At 39.2% G+C, this 21,142-nt stretch overlaps 1 long non-coding RNA gene across 1 annotated transcript in view; it reads right to left on the bottom strand.

The window, feature by feature from the left end:
- Nucleotides 1–1,710: 1,710 nt before the first annotated feature.
- Nucleotides 1,711–21,142, bottom strand: part of LOC129628351 (uncharacterized) — a 46,862-nt gene continuing 27,430 nt past the window's right edge. The window contains exon 3 of the long non-coding RNA XR_008702789.1: nt 1,711–2,846. This is a non-coding gene — a long non-coding RNA (uncharacterized LOC129628351). The remainder of the gene's footprint in view (nt 2,847–21,142) is intronic.

Here is a 21,142-nt window from a genome sequence, read left to right on the forward strand (position 1 = left end):
TTTTCTGGAACTCTCTTGCTTTTTCCATGATCCAGCAGATGTTGGCAATTTGATCTCTGGTTCCTCTGCCTTTTCTAAAACCAGCTTGAACATTTGGAAATTCATGGTTTACGTATTGCTGAAGCCTGGCTTGGAGAATTTTGAGCATTACTTTCCTAGCATGTCCTTATCACTGATTAATTCCCAAACTCTCCTTGTGTAAAGCTCTTAGTATGTTTAAACACATGAAGAATTGTATCAATTTCATCTTTTTGAAAAAAAGATCCCTTCCAGAGAGACCTTTGATCTGCTCCAGTGTGCACTGGTCGCTCTCCAGACTGTGGGTGCACAGCTGTTGTGTAAGGATTACCCTTCACCATCATACCTCTCTCTTGCATTGAATCCCTGATTTGTGGAGCCCCTCTTCCTCACTTTCCTAGTTTACTTACTTACTTGGTGGAGCCTACCTCCAGGAGATTTTTTTCAGAAGTCGTGTATAGGAAATAAAATGTCCAGGTGTAGAAGTGTCTTTATTCTTTACTAATGTGAGGGTCTAGCTGGTTAAATAATCTAATTTGGAAATCATTTTTCTTCATAACATTAAGATCATTGCACCATTGTCTTTTGGCATCTACTGTGGTCAATAGAGAATTCTACTGTCATTCTATTCCTGCCCCTTGGATAAAACCCGACCTTTCTTTGAAATGTGGAGGATCTTCTCTTTGCACTCATTGTTCTGAAATTTCATGATAATGCACCTTGATATCATTAAATTTTCAACCATTTTACTGGGAACTCATTTCAATCAAGAAATTCACATCCTTAATTTTGGAGGCTTTCTTGAATTATTTGTAATCTTTATTTTCTCTGTTCCCTTGGGGATTCCTGTCATTTGTATATTATTAGTAGGTCTTCTGATTTGTCCTCTAATTTTATGACCTATTTTTCTATTTTGTACCTCTCTATTTTTGCACTATTTTCTAGGAGATATCAACATTATTTTCTAAACATTTTATTTTTCACTTTTGCTATCATGTTTCTATTGGTTTGCCCCAAGAGTTCCTTCAGTTTTTAAATAAAACTAAAAGACACAATTTTCATTTTCACCAAAAATGTTATTGAACAATGTACTCACCATTTTGTTTCACTACCTTCTGCCATTTTCCAAGCAACTTCATAATTCCATTTTCCCAAAATTGTTTATATTTTTGAGCAAAGAACTGTTTCAGGTGTCCTTTACAGTCTTCTGGGGAATTACAATTTTTTCCATTAAGAGAATTTTGTAAAGACCAAAATAAATGGACATTTGAAGGTGTAATGTCTGATGAATATGGAGGATGAATCAGAACTTCTCAAACTGTAACAGTTTTTGCTTGGTCATCAAAGAAACATGCGGTCTTCCATTATGCTGATGGAAGATTATGCATTTTACATTGACTAATTCTGGATGCTTTTTATTGAGTGGTGTTTTCAGTTGGTCTAATTGGGGGCATTTGGGGATTAATCACTTGGTTTTCTGGAAGGAGTTCCCTTCTAATCCTATCGTGTATGCAACATCACCTTCCTTGTATGAAGAGCAGTCTTTGGTGTGGTTTATGGTGATTCATTTTACTTGCCCATGGTCTCTTCTGTTCCACATTATGTACAATATCCACAGTATTCCTTGCCCATCACAATTTGTTTTAAAAATGAAACATTTTTGTTACATTTCAGTAGAGAATCACATGCAAAAATATGGTCAAGAAGGTTTTTTCACTTAACTTATGTGGAACACAAACATCAAAGGAATTAATGTGACCAAGCTGGTGCAAATGATTTTCAACACTTGATTTGCATATTTTGAGTATGTCAGATATCTCCCTCGTGGTGTAACGGAGATTGTTCTTAGTTCATGTCCCCATTGGATTGCTATCAGTTTCAACAGGTCTACTCGAATGTGAAGCATTGTCCAGCAAGAAATCTCCAGCACAAATCTTCGCCAACCACCTTTGACACATTTGATAAATCAGAGCACTTTCTCCCCAAACACTGAACAAATCTTTATTTTGTGATTCAGTTGTGTTTTCACCTTTATTGACCTTTATTTATAATATGCTGAAAACGTTGCTTGTTTCTTCCATTTTCAATATTAAAATGGCTATACAAAAATTCACCACTTTTGATAAATTTTTTTTAAAAACTGCAAGCTAATATGACAGCTGTCACAATAGTCCAACAAAATTGTTTTGAATGAAGTTAAAGACAACTCAGTGCTACTAGAGTCATCGTACTGAAAAAACTGAACAAACTTTTGGCCAACCCCAAAATTTCTCAGAACGCCTTTGTGCGTGTGTGTAACACCTTGCCCTTATATCATGGATGGAATATCTTATCTCTCTAAGGATATTAGTGATATTATTCCAGTATTACTTTTTCCTTGTATAACTGCTGCACCCTCCAAGTTAACTGTTCTGGTTTGTTTTGTCCTCTATCTTTGTAGCTTCGGTTGATTGTTGACCATCTTGCCCCGTCTAGTAGGAGAGTATGACTCTTTGCATACAGGTGGACTTGTCGACTGGGGGTTTCACTGATGGGTGATCTGTTTGGAGGAAGCCCTCATGTCACTGTTATGGCCTTATTTCTTGAACTTCTCTGATTCTTCACAGAATGACTTGTCTTGCCTCCCTGCTGGAGAGTATCAGTCTGGTGCCAGAGTATGACCTCTGCATACAGGTGGACTTGTCGACTGGGGGTTTCACTGATGGGTGATCTGTTTGGAGGAAGCCCTCATGTCACTGTTATGGCCTTATTTCTTGAACTTCTCTGATTCTTCACAGAGTGACTTGTCTTGTCTCCCTGCTGGAGAGTATCAGTCTGGCGCCAGCACCCTAGGAAGTGAGGGGAGGAAAGAAGTGAAGGCTCAAGAAGAAGAATGTAAATATTCATGAAATTTCCACTTCGGTGTAGTGCTCCTACCCTCAAGAGTGCTCCTTGAGGTACTCAAGAGTACCTCCCACCCATGAAAGTCTGTTTGACTTTCTTCAGAGAATTACCCTCAGTCTTCTGCTAGGGTAGAGGTGGGGGTGTCATTCATCTGGCTGCTATGAATGGGGGTTCTGGAGGCCTAACTGCTTTTTTATTGTGGTAAAATGTACATAACATAAAATTGACTCTTTTAACCATGTTTAAGTATATAATGCAATGGCATTAAATACACTCACATTGTTCTACAGCCATCACCACTATTTCCAGACTTTTTTCATTATCCCAACCAGAAGCTGTATCCATTTAGCAATAATTCTCAATTTCCCTCTCTCCCAGGACTCTGGTAACCTCTTCTCTTTTCAGTCTCTATGAACTTGACTACTTGGACATTTTGTATAAATGGAATCATACAAAATTTTCCTCCAACAATAATAACAAAATTATTTTCCTCCAACAAAAATAGCAACAATAATTTGTTGTTATTTCATCCAACAAAATGTTTTGAAAGTTCATCCATGTTGTAGCATGTATCAGAATTGCATTCTTTAAAGTTGAAATGATATTCCATTTTATGTACACAATATGTTGTAACATATTGTATATCTGTTCATCTGGTGGACATTTGAGTTGCAAATAATGCTGCAATGGTGTAAAAAGATCAGTTTGAATTCCTGCTATCAGTTCTTTAGAGAATATACTTAGAAATGCAATTACTGGATCATGTGGTAGTTTGATGTTTAACTTTTTGAGGAACCATCAAACTTTTCAAGTCCCTGCACCACTTTACATTCCCACTAGCAATGCACAAAGGTTCTAATTTTTCTATATCCTTGTGGACATTTGTTGGTTTCATTTTTAAAAATGTAACAGCCAGCTATTCTGATGAACATGAACTGGTATCTTTTTGTGATTTTGCTTTGCATTTCATGTGCTTATAGCCTGTTTGTACATCTTCTTTGGAGAAATGTCTATTCAAGTATTTTATCCATTTGCAAATTGGGTTTTTTGTTGAGTTTTAAGAATTCTTTGTATATTCTGGATACTAATCCTTTATCACACATATGATTTATAAATATTTTCTCCCATTTAATGAGTTGCCTTTTCACTTTGTCTTTTGATTTTAAAAATGTTTCGATTTTGATGTAGTCCCATTTATCTCTATTTTTCCTCTAATGCCTATATTTTTGGTGACATATCCAAGAATTCATTGCCAAATATAAAATCATAAAGATTTCTCATATGTGTTTTTCTAAAAGTTTTATAGTTTTAGGTTTTACATTTAAGTATTTGATCATTTTGAGTTAATTTTTGTATTAACATTATGGTATGATGGATAAGCCCAACTCATTCTGTTGCATGGTTTTCCCAGCACCATTTGTTGAAATGGCTACTATTTTCCTCCATTGAATTGTCTTGACATTGTTGTCAAAAGTATTCAAAGATCCATAATGTGAGGGTTATTTCTGGACTCAAAATTCCATTCACTGATACACACACACACACACACACGCACATATATACATTTATCATTATGCCATTACCACAAGGTCTTGATTAACAACAGCTTTCTAGTACATTTTGAAATCAAAAAGTGTGAGGCCTCCAACTTTGTTTTTTTTTCAAGATAGTTTTGGTGCTTCTGGGTTCTTTGCATTTCCATATGAATTTTAAGATCAGCTTGTCACTTTTTATGAAGAAGTTAGCTGGAATTTTGACAGATTGCATTGAATCTATGATGTTAAATCTATGATGTTAACTTTCAAGAGATATTATACTGCTTCAAGCATAATTTAAGAACCTTCCATTTCTCTCTTCCCAGTATTATATAAATGACAACATATATTTTGCATTTAGATATGCTATAAACTGTAAAAATTGTTAGTATTTTTGTTAAAATGGTCAATTATCTTTTAAAAATACTTAGTTTCCAAATCGGTATTATAATATTTATTTGTAAAGTTAATGTATGAGACGATTTAAGCATTTTGACAATCACAAACAATTGCAATTATATTTTTTATATGACTAATAGTTTTTTTAACCATCTTAACCATTTTAAAGTGTTGAGTATATTAACATTGCTGTGTAGCAAGATCTCTAGAATTTTTTCATCTTGCAAAACAGAAACTCTATACCTATGGAACACCAACTCCCTATTTTTCCCTTCCCGCAGCCCCTGGTAACAACCATTCTATTTCTATGAATTTGAATATTTTAGATGTCTCATGAGAATTTACTTAACAGTCCTTTCATGCCTTCCTTTGTGTGTAAGACCAAGGTCACCCCTCCACATATCAGTTTACAAAGCCTGGCCCCACCCATTAGTCTGTGTAGTGCTACCAGTAACATTCCTATTACGACTGAGGAAGTAGGCTAGAGAGAGACAGAGCCCTCAGTTTGTTTAAATTCTCTAGGCCCCAATGCTGGAAAAGATTGAAGGCAGGAGAAGAAGGGGACAACAGAGGATGAGATGGTTGGATAGCATCACTGACTCAATGGACATGAGTTTGAGCAAGCTCCAGGAGCTGGTGAAGGACAGGGAAACCTAGGATGCTGGAGTCCATAAGGTTGCAAAGAGTCGGACATGACTGAGTGACTGAATTGATACTGATGAGTAGTTCGTAGGTGCTAAGTCGCTTTAGTCGTGTCCAACTGTTTGTGACCCTTTGGACTGTAGCCCACCAGTCTGTCCATGGGATTCTCCAGGCAAGAATACTGGAGTGGGCTGCCATGCACCCCTCCAGGAAATCTTCCCGACCCTGGGATTGCACCCACCTCTCTTATGTATCATGCATTTGTAGGCAGGTTCTTTACCACCATCGCCACCTGGGAAGTTTGTCTTTTTGTGATTGACTTATTTTATTTAGCATAATGACCTCCAAGTTAATTCCTGTTGTAGCCTGTGTTGGGATTTCCTTCCTTTTTAAGGCTTAATAATATCATATTTTACATATACACTGCATTTCTGTATTCATTACCTATTTATTAATCATGGGCATTTGGATTGCATCCATATCTTAGCTGTTGTGAATAAAGCTATAATGAATGTGGGTAAGCAAATATCTCTCCAAGATCCTTCTTTGAATTCTTTGTGTGTGTGTGTGTGTGTATATATATATGTATCTATCTCTCAGAAATGGAATTAATTGCTCAATCATATGGTAATTCTATTTTTAATTTTTGAAGAACTATGTCAACATGGTTATACACATAGAAAATGCAAATGAATGTATACACAAATGATTAATATTGGAATTAATACAGTTATTAGGATCAGTGGACACATAGCCAATAAAGACAAATAAATTTCACTTTGACATATAGAAACAAAAATATAGAAAAGTGGCACTATTTACAATAGCATAAATAGTGAGCAAATGCATGGGTAAATCTTTTTTTAAAAAGGAAAGAATACCAGAACACTCTAAAACATTATCAAGAATAAATAATGAATATCTAAATACATGAAGGGATATATTACATTCAAGAATTGTGACACTTTATTTATAATGTTAATTCCTCAAATTGATCTATAGTGTAACCTCAGTCAACATCTTAGCAGGGTTGTTTTAAAATCAAAATTGACAAAGGGACTCTAAAATTGAAAAGCAAATGCAAATATCCAAGAATGGCAGAAACAGCATTGAAGAATAAAAACAAAGTTGGAACATTTATATGACCACATATCATGATTTCCTATAGGGGAATTCCCTGGTGGTCCAGTGCTTAGGAATTGGCACTTTCACTGCTGGGGCCCTGTTTTAATCCCTGGTTAGGGAACTAAGATCTCACAAGCCACATAGCCTGGCTGAAAAAGACAACTTACTATAAAGCTATAGTATCAAACCTGTGGTATTGAGGGAAAGATAGGTCAATTTGAGCAAAACAGAGAGTCTAGAAACAGGCCCAATCACATACAATCACCAAATACATGGCACAGTTGTCACTGGTGTGTAATGTGGCATTTGTGTGTGTGCGGGGTGTTTTTTTTTTTTTAATACATAGTATTGAATATATGGGATATTTATATAGGTAAAAAAGTGAACTCACTCCTACCACAATCAAACAAACAAAAAAATAAGTCAAAATGAATTATAGCACTGAAACTAAAACAGTAAATTTCCTAGAAGACAACTGTGAAAAAATATGTTGATGATCTTGATGCAGGCAAAACTTCTTAAACATGAAATAAGAAACACTAACCATAAAGAAAAATAGTCAATAAACTAGAGGTCATTGAAATTAAGATCTCTTCATTAAAATTGCCATTAAGAGAATGAGAAGTCAAGCCACAGATTGGGAGAACATTTTTGTAACACATATGTTCTATGAATGACTGTTGCTGCTGCTGCTGCTAAGTTGCTTCAATAGTGTCCGACTCTGTGCGACCCCATACATGACAGCCCACCAGGCTGTCCCGTCCCTTGGATTCTCCAGGCGAGAACACTGGAGTGGGTTGCCGTTTCCTTTTCCAATGCATGAAAGTGAAAAGTCAAAGTGAAGTTGCTCAGTCATGTCTGACTCTTCGTGAACCCATGTACTGCAGCCTACCAGGCTCCTCTGTCCATGGGATTTTCCAGGCAAGAGTACTGGAGTGGGTTGCCATTGCCTTCTCTGATGAATGAATAGTATCTAATATATAAAGAACTTCTACAAACTGATAAAAACAGGGCACACAACCCAACAAGAAAATGGAGAAAGATTTCACAAAAGAGAAGATCCAGATGTAAAATCAGCATATAACAAATTGTTCCACATCATTAATCATCAGAATAATGCAAATTAAAACTTCAGTGAGACATTATTATATACGCACTAGAATCAGTTCAGTTCAGTTGCACAGTCATATCCAACTCTTTGTGACCCTGTGGACTGCAGCACCTCAGGCTTCCCTGTCCATCAACATCTCTTGGAGCTTGGTCAAACTCATGCCCGTTGAGTTGGTGATGCCATCCAAACATCTCATCCTTTGTCATCCCCTTCTCCTCCTGCCTTCAATCTTTCCCAGCATCAGGGTCTTTTCCAATGAGTCAGTTCTTTGCATCAGGTGGCCAAAGTATTGGAGTTTCAGCTTTAGCATCAGTCCTTCCAATGAATATTCAGGACTGATTTCCTTTAGGATTGACTGGTTTGTTCTCCTTGCAGTCCAAGCAACTCTCAAGTCTTCTCCAGCACCACAGTTCAAAAGCATCAATTCTTCGGCACTCAGATTTCTTTATAGTCCAACTCCCACATCCATACATGACTACTGGAAAAACCATAGCTTTGACTAGATGGACCTTTTGTTGACAAAGTAATGTCTCTGCTTTATAATATGCTTTCTAGGTTGATCATAACTTTTCTTCCAAGAAGCAAGTGTCTTTTAATTTCATGGCTGCAGTCACCATCTGCAGTGATTTTGGAGCCCAGAAAAATAAAGTCTGTCACTGTTGCCATTGTTTCCCCATCTATTTGCCATGAAGTGACGGGACCAGATGCCATGATCTTAGTTTTATGAATGGTGAATTTTAAGCCAACTTTTTCACTTTCCTCTTTCACTTTCATCAAGAGGCTCTTTAGTTCTTCACTTTCTGCCATAAGGGTGGTGTCATCTGCATATCTGAGGTTATTAATATTTCTCCCAAAAATCTTGATTCCAGCTTGTGCTTCATCCAGCCCAGGATTTCGCATGATGTATTCTGCATGTAAGTTAAATTAGCAGGGTGACAATATACAGCCTTGATATACTCCTTTCCAGTTTGGAACCAGTCTGTTGTTCCATGTCCAGTTCTAACTCTTGCTTCTTGACCTGCATACAGATTTCTCAAGAGGCAGGTAAGGTGGCCTTGTATTCCCATCTCTTGAAGAACTGTCCACAGTTTGTTGTGATCGACACAATCCAAGGCTTTAGAGTAGTCACTGAAGCAGAAGTAAATGTTTTTCTGGAACTTGTTTTCTTTTTCAATGATCCAATGGATGTTGGAAATTTGATCTCTTGTTCCACTGCTTTTTCTAAATCCAGCTTGAACATCTGGAAGTTCACGGTTCATGTACTGTTGAAGCCAGGCTTGGAGAATTTTGAGCATTGCTTTACTAGCGTGTGAAATGAGTGCAATTGTGTGGTAGTTTGAACATTCTTTGGCATTGCCTTTATTTGGGATTGGAATGAAAACTGACCTTTTCCAGTCCTGTGGCCACTGCTGAGTTCTCCAAATTTGCTGGCATATTGAGTGCAGCACTTTCACAGCATCATCTTTTAGGATTTGAAATAGCTCAACTGGAATTCCATCACCTCCACTAGCTTTGCTTGTAGTGATGCTTCCTAAGGCCCATTTGACTCACATTCCAGGATGTCTGGCTCTAGGTGAGTGATCACACCATTGTGGTTATCTGGGCCATGAAGAACTTTTAAATATAGTTCTTCTGTGTATTCTTGCCACCTCTTCTTAATATCTTCTGCTTCTGTTAGGTTCATACCATTTCTATCATTTATTGTGCTCATCTTTGCATAAAATATTCCCTTGGTATCTCTAATTTTCTTGAAGAGATCTCTAGTCTTTCCCATTCTGTTGTTTTCCTCTATTTCTTTGCATTGACCACCGAGGAAGGCTTTCTTATCTCTCCATGCTCTTCTTTGGTACTTTGCATTCAGATGGGTGTATCTTTCCTCTTCTCCTTTGCCTTTCACTTCTCTTCTTTTCTCAGCTATTTGTAAGGCCTTCTCAGACAACCATTTTGCCTTTTTGATTTCTTTTTCTTGGGGATGGTCTTGATCACTGCCTCCTGTACAGTGTCACGAACCTCCATCCATAGTTCTTCAGACACTCTGTCTATCAGATCTAATCCCTTGAATCTATTTCTCACTTCCACTGTATAATTGTAAGGGATTTGATTTAGGTCATACCTGGATGATCTAGTGATATTCCCTACTTTCTTCAATTTAAATCTGAATTTGGTGATAAGGAGTTCATGATCTGAGCCACAGTCAGCTCCTGATCTTGTTTTGTTGACTGTTACAGAGCTTCTCCATATTTGACTACAAAGAATATAATCAATCTGATTTCAGTATTGACCATCTAGGACAGGGACTCTGGGGGCAGCAGACCTGGGTGTGACATAAACCGTCTTGGAGGAGGTCACCATTAACCCCACCACAGAGCCAACAGAACTTACACAGGACTGGGGAAACAGACTCTTGGAGGGCACAAACAAAACCTTTTGCACACCAGGACCCCGGAGAAAGGAGCAGTGACCCCACAAGAGACTGAACCAGACTTGCCTGTGAGTGTCCGGGAGTCTCCGGCCGAGGCATGGGTCAGCAGTGGCCTGCTGCAGGGTTGGGGGTACTTAGTGTGGCAGTGCATACATACGACCTTTTAAAGGAGGTTGCCATTATCTTTATTACCTTCACCATAGTTTGGTCTCAAGTCAAACAACAGGGAGGGAACACAGTCCCACCCATCAACAGAAAATTTGATTAAAGATTTACTGAGCATGGCCCTGCCCATCAAAACAAGACCCAGTTTCCCCCTCAGGCAGTCTCCCATCAGGAAGCTTCCATAAGCCTCTTATCCTTATACCTTAGAGGGCAGACAGACTGAAAACCAGAATGACAGGAAACTAATCAAACTGATCACATGGACCACAGCCTTGTCTAACTCAATGAAATTATGAGCCATGCTGTGTATGGCCACCCAAGGTGGATGGGTCATGGTGGAGAGGTCTGACAAAATGTGGTCCACTGGAGAAGGGAATGACAAACCACATCAGTATTCTTGCCTGGAGAACCCCATGAACAGTATGAAAAGGCAGAAAGATAGGACACTGAAAGATGAACTTCCCAGGTTGGTAGGTGTCCAATATGCTACTGGAGAAGTGTGGAGAAATAACTTGAGAAAGAATGAAGAGACAGAGCCAAAACAAAAACAACACAGAAGTCTGATGCTGTAAAGAGCAATATTGCATAGAACCTGGAATGTTAGGTGCATGAATCAAGGTAAATTGAAAGTGGTCAAACAGGAGATGGCAAGAGTGATCATCAACATTTTAGGAATCAGTGAACTAAAATAGACTGGAATGGGCGAATTTAACTTGGATGACCATTATATCTACTACTGTGGGCAAGAAACCCTTAGAAGAAATGGAGTAGCACTCATAGTCAATGAAGGAGTCTGAAATGCAGTTCTTGGATGCGGTCTCAAAAACAACAGTATGATCTCTGTTCATTTCCAAGGCAAACCATTCACTATCACAGTAATCCAAGTCTATGTGCCAACCAGTAAAGCTAAAGAAGCTGAAGTTCACTGGTTCTATGAAGACCTACAAGACCTCCTAGAACTAACACCCAAAAAAGATGTCCTTTTCATTATAGGAGACTGGAATGCAAAAGTAGAAAGTCAAGAGATACCTGGAGTAACAGGCAAATTTGGCCTTGGAGTACACAATGAAGCAAGGCAAAGGCTAACAGAGTTTTGCCAAGAGAACATACTGGTCATAGCGAACACCCTCTTCCAACATCACAAGAGAAGACTCTACACATGGACATCATGCACTAGAATAGCTATTTAAAGAAACAGACATGGCAGTAAGAAGGGTGAGGAGGGTATGGTGCAATTGGAGATCTCATTCCCTGATGCTAAGATTATAAACTGGCATAACCACTTTGGAGATCTGTTTTGGCAGTTTTTATTAAAGCTGACTAGTATAAGTATACCTCGCACCCCAGCAGCCCTAACACATATGTACATCAAAATCTTGTACTAGAATATCATGCCAGCACTATTTACAAAAATACCAAACTGGGAACAATTCAAAGGTGCTTCAAAAACTGGCATTAAAATGTATATATTGTATATTCCCATAACAGAATACAATAAATACCTGATATTAATGTTTGTTTGTTGACCTATCTAATATAGACATGTCTTAGAGTAATTACGGAGAAGGCAATGGCACCCCACTCCAGTACTCTTGCCTGGAAAATCCCATGGACCGAGGAGCCTGGTAGGCTGCAGTCCATGGGGTCGTTAAGAGTCAGACACGACTGAGAGACTTCACTTTCACTTTTCACTTTCATGCATTGGAGAAGGAAATGGCAACCCGCTCCATTGTTCTTGCCTGGCGAATCCCAGGGACGGGGGAGCCTGGTGGGCTGCCGTCTACGGGGTCGCACAGAGTTGGACACGACTGAAGTGACTTAGCAGTAGCAGCATAACAGAATACAACAATGAAAAGGAACAAATTACTGCTACATCCAGAAATATGGATGAATCTCACAGATGTGATGTTTAGTGAAAGAAGCAAACAAAAACATACATAATAAATGATTCCATTTAAGTAGGCAAAACAAATGATGGTGATAGAAGCTAGAATAGTGATTGCCTTTGAGGGAGCATGGAAAGCGGGAGCACAAAGTTGACTTTTGGGGCACTGGCTTTGTTCTGTTTTGTGGGGAGGGGTGGCTGCACCACACAGCGTGTGGGGTCTTAGTTCCCCAGCTAGGGATTGAACTTGGGCCACCATAGTGAAAGCACCAAATTCTAACAGCTCGACCACCAGGGAATTCCTGCTTATTGTGTTCTATGTCTTGATGTAGGTGGTAGTTAAATGGACTTGTTCACTCTATAGAATTCATCAATTTCTAAACTTTGTTGCATTTGCCATACCTCTATAAAATTATGGGCTGTAAAATTATACAAAAATTGGCATATTTTAGTTAGAAAAAATTAGTCTGAAAATGTTTTTACTCATAAGAAAATATGGTTTATTTTGATCAAATGGTAAAGAATTATGCAATTATTACTTTTGTTTGCAGTACCAAAATACTTGGAGATAATTTTGTCATCAATTATAGCAACTATACTAACTTAGGTGGTTTACTTCCTTCTTTCTCCTAAACGGCTTTTGGTTTTCTGTTCCCAATTATTACGTGCATGCCATTAATTATATACCACCTGAGATCTTTTGAGAAACAAATATTGATAAAAATAAGTACTTTTTTATCCATGAACTGTGGTTACCATTTTTTCCTTACTTTTTTTTTAATTCCAAAAAACTGAACATGATCAACAAAAGCAGAAAGGCTTATTGTCCTTTTTCATTTTAGTTAAATGAGAAAGACCAAAATGTCCACTAGATGGAGGCAAAACCCAAGGCTAAGTTCTTCTGGTAACAACTAAAAAATTGTATTTAATGTAAAAACAGAAATTCTTTATCAAGGAAAGAAAACAAGATATTGCCAAAGTTAATATATTACTTTGTGTTGCTACTGCTGCTAAGTCGCTTCAGTCGTGTCCGACTCTGTGCGACCCCAGAGATGGCAGCCCATGAGGCCTTCCCTGTCCCTGGGATTCTCCAGCCAAGAACACTGGAGTGGGTTGCCATTTCCTTCTCCAATGCATGAAAATGAAAAGTGAAAGTGAAGTCGCTCAGTCGTGTCGGACTCTTAGCGACCCCATGGACTGCAGCCTACCAGGCTCCTCCGTCCGTGGGATTTCCCAGGCAAGAGTATATTAGTGAAAAAATCTGGGTGGATTAAGTTTTACATTCTATATTTAATTCTATAGATTTTAAACACATCTCCAGAAGTCATCTTAGCCTTTCTTCTGTTTAGTAGTAAGACAATTGAATAGCAATGGGATGTTTAATGTTATTTTTTTGGTAACAATTTTGGGATTTATTTATTTTTAACTTTTTATTTTATATTGGAGTAAACCCAACTAACAATGTTGGGATAAAATATTTTTGTTTTTTTCTTCAGAGGAGTAGATGCTACAATCACTTTGATATGCTAGTCTAGATTCTGACAGCCTTGATCTAAATTATTTTAAAAGCCAACAAAATCCTTCTTACAGTAACTATAAACCATCTTTTTCAAATTTGCCGAATGCTGTCAAGTGACGATTTGGGGGCAAATATTTTGTTTCCTACTCTATCATTTAATTAAGAAACTGCTCCTTGCAATTACAAAGAGTTTTTGGATTTGGATTTTAAAATTTCAGTGAATTGGTGAATTTTTTTTTTTTTTATTACTCTCAACACTCTGCAAGCCCCCAGGAAGATATACCCCTAGAATTTGGGGAGGACATTCTCATGTATTCTTCCTTGCTAGTGAAAATAACAAAAGGATGAAATTAGTCATCTCTGGATGACAGTTTTTAAAAATCAAACTTATTAAAGTGTAACTTATGCATTAAAAACTTCATCCTATTTAAAGTATAGAATTCAATGACTTTTGGACAATATGTACTTGCAAAACCACCACTGCAGTCAAGGTACAGAACATTTCTACCACCTCCAAGAGAATTTTCCTGACCCGTGCAATTAAACTTATGTATCTGTCACCAAGCGACCACTGCTCTGCTGTTTATAAATTAATTTTTCCCCAAATGACTATTCAGTTGTTCTGGATTCTTTAAGAGAATTCCCTCTCCCCCAACAAAGAGAACTCACTGCATTCCTCAGCATCCTTGTCAAAAATGAAATGACTCTTGTTCCCTCTGCTCCCTCTTGTAGTCACATTTTCCCCTGCCATGAGGTTTTGCTTCTCCTGTCGGAAGGCAACCTGCAGCCTCTGCTTTGCCTTGCTCTCAGACCAGCCCCTGCCCCAACAAGGGGATCAGCTGGGTTCTATGAACCTGTACAGTACCTGTGATTACACAGTACCAAGAGTGGAAAAGGGCTTCCCTGGTGGCTCAGCAATAACGAATCTGCCTGCCAATGCAAGAGAGGCGGATTCCATCCCTGGGTGAGAAAGATGCCCTAGAGAAGGAAATGGCAACCCACTCGAATATTCTTGCCTTGGAAATTTCATAGACAGAAGATCCTGGCAGATTACAGTCCATGGAGCAAAGAAAAGTTTGAAGTCAAAAAGAGTGATCGAATTGCACAGCTCATGTGTGAATGGATATTTTACCCAGAAATAGAGGAAATTCACATTACATGACACTGAAAATGATTTAGGTGGTTTCAAAGGTTCCACTGGAAATAATTAAAATTTAAGCCAAAACAGAAAATGAGAAAATGTACTTTTTTCTTGAAAATAAAGACTTTGCCTAAAGGGGCAAAAAAATGAAGTGACTAGTGTATATCTGGATCTATTTCTAGACTGTGTTCTATTGGTTTACATTTTCATCCACCAGTACCATAATTTTTTTAAACAGTAAGTCCTTGTTATGTGTTTTAAATACAGTAATGTGTACATGTCAGTCCCAACATACTGCCTTGATAAGTGCTTTTTCATAATTATCAAATCAGGTTGTATAAATCCACCAACTTTTAAAAAAAATTACTATGGCTCTCATGATTTCCAACTAATGGATTCTTTGCTTATGTTTTTGTGCTACAAATTGCAGCTTTCTCCTAATAATAAGTGAAACTCGCTCATCGTGTTGGACCCTTTGCCACCCCATGGGGATTTCACGGGGTGAGAGCAGTGCTTTTGCCAGCAGAACTCAAATGGCAGGTTCACACCCATCATACCTCCCTGCTGTGTCCCAGCCCTGAAAATACACACTTGGCACTAACTGAAGTTTCCATAATGGCTGAGGTCGAACTGATTTCTCTCTGTGTGGTGCGTGGCATAAACATAAACCATAGGAACTTTGGTGTTCTATGACATGAACTCCTAGCATGGATATTAAAACACATTGTTTCCTTTAGTAGTGTCGCTTCCTTGCGCGTATGGACTGTACTGAATCAATTACCCAAGGAAAACATGCACCCAAGCTGTTTTCCTAAGTGGGTTTGAGAGTGAAACACTCTAGCTTTCAAAGGGTGAGAAAACAGGTTTTGCCCACTGAATGTAAATGGCCGAGTCACACCCAGGATATTTCTCTTATGTCTCACAGCACTAGAAATGCACAGTTGGTACAAAACGAACCTTCACATTTAGAAAGTTACGTGAACTGTTCTCTATTTGGCTAGTGGGAAACCCATACGACATAGTATGAACGGAGGTGTTCTATAAGCAAACTGGTAATAAGGAGAGTTGGGCAGATTTTACTTTAGAATAGTTACTTGCTTGCATTAACAATTGACAGTAATGACGTGAGAATCAATGTTATTGTAAGGCGCTTCAGAGTGAAACATTCTCAGATTTACAGGGTGAGCGCACCGTTTATTCTAGCAGTCCACAACTGGAGTTCATACCCAGCATATTTCCTGGCAGTGTACCAAATTTTAAACTACTCACTCAGTACACACTGAACCTTTCCATGAAGGAAGTGGTGCGAACTGACTGATTCTGCGTCGTAAGTGGCCGAGTCCTAGAATATGTTATGAACCTAGGTGTTCCATGGGAACAGGTCCTAGTAAGGATATCCAAGTACAGTGTTTCTTCAGAAATGTTATGAGCTAGTGACCAAAATTGATGGTAATGAAAGTGTTTTCTCAAACACCCAAAGTGTTTTCCTAGGTGGGTTTGAGAATGACACATTCTTGCTTTCACAGGATGGAGTACGGTTTAGGCTAGCAGAGCCCCATTGCCAGTTTCACACCCAGCATGTTTCCTTGCAGTGTCTCAGCACTGAAATCACACACTTGAGTCAAACAACCTTTAGTTGACAGAAGTGAGGTGAACTGTTTGTTCTCTGTGTGTTGAGTTGTGTAACCAAACAAGGCATATGAACCTAGGTGTTATATGAGACGAACTCCTAGTAAGGTAATTCAAGCATGGTGTTTCTTCAGAATTATCACTTGATAGGGACAAAAATTGACTGGAATGAAGGGAGAATCAGCACCAAAAATGTTCTCCTCAGTGGGTTTTGAGAATGTCACTTTTGAGCTTTCACCGTATTCAAGCAGTGTTTTTGCTGCTGCTGCTGCTAAGTCACTTCAGTCGTGTCCGACTCTGTGCAATCCCAGAGACGGCAGCCCACCAGGCTCCCCCGTCCCTGGGATTCTCCAGGCAAGAACACTGGAGTGGGTTGCCATTTCCTTCTCCAATGCATGAACGTGAAAAGTGAAAATGAAGTTGCTCAGTCATGTCCGACTCCTAGCAACCCCACGGACTGCAGCCTACCAGGCTCCTCCGTCCATGGGATTTTTGCTAGCAGACCCCAATTGGCAGGTTCACACAGAGAATAATTTCCTGCAGTGTCCCAGCACTGAAAATACACACTTGGATCAAACTGAACCTTTCCATGAAGGAAGTGGTGTGAACTAGTTGTTTGCTGTTATTTAAGTGGCATAACCATACAAGGTGTTCTATAAGCAGAGCTTGTAGTAAGGAGACTCAGGCACAGTTTTTCCTTCAGAAAAGTAACTTGATTGCACTAAAAATTGATGGTAGGTGAAATGAGAATCAAAGTGTTTTTGTGACTTCAGAGTGAATCATTCTCAGACTTACTGGGTGACCACAGAGTTTTTGCCAGCAGTCCACAACTGTTAAGTTCACACCCAGCATATTTTCTTGCAGTGTTACAGAACTGAAGGTGCTCACTCTGAGCAAACTGAATTTTCCACGAAGGATGTGGTGTTAAATGGTTTATCTCTGTGTCATGGGTGGCATAAGCCTACACTATATTATTAACCAAGGTGTTCTATGGGCAGAGATCCTAGTAAGGAGATCCAAGATCAGTATTCCTTCAGAAAAGTCAGGAGCTGGGAACCATAACTCACGGTAGTGAAGAGAGAATCAGCACCCAAAGTGTTTTTCCCAAACTCCCAAATTGTTTTCCTCAAACTCCCAAATTGTTTTCCTAATTTGTGGGTTTGAGAATGACACATTCTTGCTTTCACAGGATGAAATCAGAGTTTTTCAAAGCAGACCCCAATTGCCAGGATCACACCTGGCATGTTTCCTTGCAGTGTCTCAGCACTGAAAGTACCTACTTGAGTCAAACCACCTTTCGACGACAGAAGTGGGATGAGCTGGTTTCTCTCTCTGTGTTAAGTTGTGTAACCAAACAAGGCATTATGAACCTAGATATTCTATGAGATGAGCTTCTAGTAAGGCGATCCAAGCATGGTGTTTCTTTAGAATAGTCACTTGTTAGTTACAAAAATAGAATGGAGTGAAGGGAGAATCAGCACCCAAAGTGTATTCCTCGGTGGTTTTTGAGAATGTCACATTCGAACTTTCATAGTATTCAAGCAGTGTTTTTTGCTAGCAACCCCAATTGGCACATTCACACAGAATAATTCCCTGTAATGTCCCAGCACTGAAAATGTGCACTTGAGTCAAACCAAACCTATCCACGAAAGAAGTGGTGTGAGCTTGTTGTTTACTGTGTGTTTAGTGGCATAACCGTACAAGGCATTATGAACCTAGGTGTTCTAGGAGATGAGTCTTAAGATGGAGATCCAAGCACAGTGTTTCATTCAGAAAATTAACTTGCTTGCACCAAGAGTTGACTGCAGTGAAGAGAGAATCCCAAAGAGTCTTCCCAGGTGGGTTTTTGAGTGAAATAGTCATGCTTTTACTGTTTGAGCACACTGTTTTTGCCAGCCATCCCCAGTTGGCAAGATTATACTCAACATATTTCCTTGCAGGTTCCTAGAATTGAGAATACACACTTGGAACAAACAGAAGCTTTCCATGAAGGAAGTGGTGTGAACTGATTGTTCTCTGTGTGGTGACTGCCATATCCATACAATGCATTTTGAAGCTAGCTTATTCTAGGCGATGAGATCGCAGTAAGGAGATCCAAGCACAGTGTTTCTTCAGAAAAGCCAATTTCTGGCAATAAAAATTGCCTGTAGTGAACATAGAATCAGCACCTAAAGTGATTTTGTAAGTGTCTTCAGAGAGAAACACTTTAGGATTTATAGGGTGAGCACACTATTTTGTCAGCAGTCCACAACTGGCAAGTTCACACTCAGCATATTTCCTGGCAGTGTCCTAGAGTTGGAATTATTCACTTGGAACAGACCAAACATTTCCACGAAGCAACTGGTGTGAACTGGTTGGTCTCTGTTTTCATGAGTGGTGTAAGCCTACAACGCATTGTGAACCAAGGTGTTCTATGGACAGAGCTCCTAGTAAGGAGATCCAAGCACAGTGTTTCTTCTGAAAATTCATGAGCTGGTGACCAAAACTGACAGTAGTGAAGAAGAATCAGCACTGAAAATGCTTTTCTCAAACACCCAAAGTGTTTTCCTAGATGGGTGTGAGAATGACACATTCTTGTTCTCAAAAGATGAGAGCACAGTTTTGGCAGGCAGACCCCAATTGCCAGGTTCACACCCAGCAAGTTTCCTTGCAATGTCTCAGCACTGAGAATATACCCTTGAGTCAAACAACCATGTGATGACAGAAGTGGGGTGAACTGATTTTTCTCTGTGTGTTGAGTTGCATAACCATACAAGGCATTATGAACCTAGGTATTCTATGAGATGATCTCTAGTAAGGTGATCCAAGCATAGTGCCTCATTCAGAAAATTCAGTTGCTTGTGCCAAGAACTGACTGTAGTGATGAGAGAATATGAACCCAAGGAGTCCTACCAGGTGGGTTTGAAAGTGAAACATTCTTGCTTTCACAGGGTAACCACAATCTTTTTGCCAGCCGTCCCCATTTGCCAAATTCACACTCAATGTATTTCCTTGTAGGGTTCCAGAATTGAGATTATTACTTGGAACCAACAGAACTTTTCCATGAAAGAAGTAATGTGAACTGGTTTTTCTCTTTGTGGTGCTTCCAAAACTGTACAATGCTTTTTGACCCTAGATTGTTTTAGGAGATGAGATCCCTGTAGGGAGATCCAAGCACCACTTGCTGGCCATAAATGTTTACTGTAGTGAGTGAAGATAGAATCAGCACCAGATGTTTTCAAAGGTGGGTTTGACTGTGAAACAGTCTACTTTCACAGGGTGAGAGCTGTGTTTTGCCACTATAACTCAAATGTTCCCCACAGTGTCCCAGGCTTGAAAATACACACTTGGGACAAACTGAATCTTTCCATGAAGGAATGGGCTGAACTGGGTGTTCTCTGTGTCATGCGTGGCATAAAAGTAAATGAACGTTGGTACTTATGAACGTTGTTGTTCTACGAGACGAGCTCCCAGTGTGAAGACCCAAGTGCATTGCTTCCTTTAGTAGTGTCACTTCCTTGCACCAATTGACTGGAGTGAAGAGAACAGCAATATCCAAGCTGTTTTCCTAGGTGGCTATGAGAATGAGACATTCTAGCTTTCAAAGGGTGAGAAAACTGTTTTTGCCAGCTGAACTTAAATGGCCGATTCACACCCAGCCTATTTCTGTGCTGTGTCACAGGACTAGAAATCTACAGTTGGGACGAACTGAATCTTCCCATGTGGAAAGATGTGTGAACTGTTCTCCATGTGGTGAGTAACAAACCATAAGACAGTATGAACCTAGGCATTCTGTAAGCAGAGTTTGTAGTAAGGAGATTCAGGCACAGTTTTTCCTTTAGAGAAGAAACTTGCTTGCATTAAATATTGTAATTAGCCTCCAATTAAAATACATAAATTTACATTAAAAAAATGAACTGTAGAGAATTGAGAATCAAAGTGTTTTTGTAAGAGGCTTCTGAGTGAAACATTCTAGGATTTACAGGGTGAGCCCACTGCTTTTGCCAGCAGTCCACAACTGGCAAGTTCTCATTCAGCATATTTCCTTGCAATGTCCCAGAGTTTGAAGTACTCACTAGGAAGAAACTGAACGTTTCCACGAAGGAAGTGGTGTGATCTGGTTGATCTCTGTGTCATGAGTGACATAACCCTACAAACATTATGAACCTATATGTTCTATGGGCAGAGCTTGTAGTAAGGAGATCAAAGCACAGTGTTTCATCAGTAAAGTCAGGAGCTGGCAATCAATACTGACAGTAGTGAAGAGAGATTCAGTACCCATGTGTTTTCTCAAACACCCAAAGTGTTTTCCCAGGTGGGCTTGAGAATGACACATTCTTGCTTTCACAGGACGAGAGCAGAGTTTTTGCTAGCAGATCCCAATTTCCAGGTTCACACCCAGCATGTTTCTTTGCCATGTCTCAGCACTGGCAATACACCCTTGAGTCAAACAAACTTTCAACGATAGAAGTGGGGTGAACTGGTATTTCTCTGTGTGTTGATTTGCATAACCATACAAGGCTTCATGAACCTAGGTGTTCTATGAGAAAAGCTCCTAGTAAGGTGATCCAAGCATTGTGTTTCTTCAGAATAGTTACTTGATGGCACCAAAAATCGATTGGAGTGAAGGGAGAATCAGCACCCGAAGTGTTTCCTTGGTTGGTTTTGAGAATGTCACATACGAACTTT

This window comes from Bubalus kerabau, chromosome 15 (assembly GCF_029407905.1).
Source record: "Bubalus kerabau isolate K-KA32 ecotype Philippines breed swamp buffalo chromosome 15, PCC_UOA_SB_1v2, whole genome shotgun sequence".
NCBI classification, from domain to species: Eukaryota; Metazoa; Chordata; class Mammalia; order Artiodactyla; family Bovidae; genus Bubalus; species Bubalus kerabau.